The sequence below is a fragment of the Etheostoma cragini genome, unplaced genomic scaffold, assembly GCF_013103735.1.
Source record: "Etheostoma cragini isolate CJK2018 unplaced genomic scaffold, CSU_Ecrag_1.0 ScbMSFa_747, whole genome shotgun sequence".
Classification (NCBI taxonomy): Eukaryota; Metazoa; Chordata; class Actinopteri; order Perciformes; family Percidae; genus Etheostoma; species Etheostoma cragini.
In genome coordinates, this window is record NW_023269369.1 from 1 (window position 1) to 1,907 (window position 1,907).

Below are 1,907 nucleotides of genomic sequence, written 5' to 3' on the forward strand. Positions count from 1 at the left end.
GTTATCCTGGATGAATTTAGCTTGGACTCGGTTGCACGAAACCAGATTGAATTAAGCCCAGCCAAGTAACAATGGAGAATTATTCTTTGTGGCTAGGCTGGTCCGGAGCAGGCTAACAGCCAGGCTAAAATTAATCCTGGAGTCTCATGTGTCAAATCAGCTGCCGTCTGATCCCAAATAAACGTGTTTGACAGTTATTCCGTTGTCCTCTGCATGTGTTCTGCTTTATTTTTATTAACATGCATTAGCCTTGTCACTATTGTTGTCGTCAGTTGGATTTAAACCCTACTACAGTTGTTTAGATGATTAGAAATAGTTGCACTGGCACCCTGATGCGGAGTGGGACTTTTCCAGGTGGGACGGTAGTGTGTAGAGGCTGTCTGGCGTGCGGCCGGCACCGGGCAGCGGCCACCGGCAGACCTGCTAGTTGCATCAGTGTTCACTCTCTCTGTAAAAGTAGAGATGAGCAGCGCAGCGTCTGTGGTCTCAGCTTGAGGTTACAGGACGCTCCGGAGATTAAGTGTGACTATATTAATGTAGAGATTCATTTTCATTGGGTGAAACATGTGGCGCATCCGTCTTCTCAATTCTGCATCAGTAAATCTGTGATCGATACCGTGGTCTATTTGAGAAAGCCGTGAACGTGCACTTATCCCAGCTATCTACACCTGGCTGGACATAGGTTCACCTTCTCATCCTGGCTCGGCAAACGTGCAACCGATTAAGCCGCGATGAGCAGATCGCACTAAGTCAAGCTGCGCTTAGTCACTTATCCTGGATATCTTTATTCTACTTTCGTGCAACAAGCCCCAGGATCTGCCATTCACAGGATTATCACACTGCTCAGCCTTCTTGGTAAACTCTACTCCAAGGTGCTGGAAAGCCAGGTTTAGCCAATCCTCATCAAGGAGTGTACCGATGTATGTAACATTTCAGCAAATGGCAGTGGTGGGATTTGAACCGACGCCTCCAGAGAGACTGGAGCCTTAATCCAGTGCCTTAGACCACTCAACCACACTACCTGCAAACATCGCTTCCCTAAATCGTGACAAACACAAGGAATGTAACTAACGGTATGCTTGTTAATGTTATTGGAACAAAACGTTTGCAAGGAAAAAGCCAACCCTTACATACTAAAAAAAGTTATCACACTTTGTCATTTTTCTCTTGCATTGTTTATTTTAGAATATTGAAACCAGCATTTAGGTCTGTGTGAATATGGGATGAGCATTTACCTGGGCTGAATTTGTGAACATCTTCTTTTGCATATTCACTGTAAAGAGCCATTACCCCTCCAACTGCCAACTATTGTTCCAGAGACAATAGGATATACAGTTTTAGATTGCAAGGTAACTGCCCAAGACCAAAGACTTCAATGAAATACCTCAAGGGATCAAAACAGTTTGTCAAAATGGGAAAGGTCATGTATTTTGATTAGAAATTCGAGCAGAGTTGTTCATTTACCGCAGACATGGCACCCCTTTTCTTCTCTGCTTCACTTCATAGTCGTCAGACTAATTACCATATAATATAATAAAACTAGAGGAAGGCGGTGCAATACAGCTCGATCCAGTAGTGGAGAATTCTAGCCCGACCAGGCTCCTCTCTTTACCCTGTCTCTCTTAGTCACACTGTAATAGTTTAAGACTGCCGGGGGACTTCCTTTGACACACTGTCCCATATGGTCTAGCGGTTAGGATTCCTGGTTTTCACCCAGGTGGCCCGGGTTCAACTCCCGGTATGGGAATTGGTATCTAGCCGGTGAAGGTCTGCAGAAAGATCTGTATGATCTCTGACATTGACACACAAACAACAGCAGCAGTGCTACAGTAGGTGAATAAGACAGACTTAGTTAGTTCATGTTATAGAAGCATAGAAATTAAAATGGAAAAATAAAATATCTCTAA

General features: G+C 44.1%; 2 non-coding genes across 2 annotated transcripts; one reads left to right on the forward strand and one right to left on the reverse strand.

Annotated features, from left to right (window-relative positions):
* Positions 1 to 940: 940 nt before the first annotated feature.
* On the reverse strand, positions 941 to 1,022 carry trnal-aag. Its single transcript has one exon. It is a non-coding gene; the product is annotated as a tRNA-Leu (tRNA).
* Positions 1,023 to 1,675: 653 nt separating this feature from the next.
* On the forward strand, positions 1,676 to 1,747 carry trnae-uuc. The gene has a single exon. It is a non-coding gene; the product is annotated as a tRNA-Glu (tRNA).
* Positions 1,748 to 1,907: the final 160 nt, after the last annotated feature.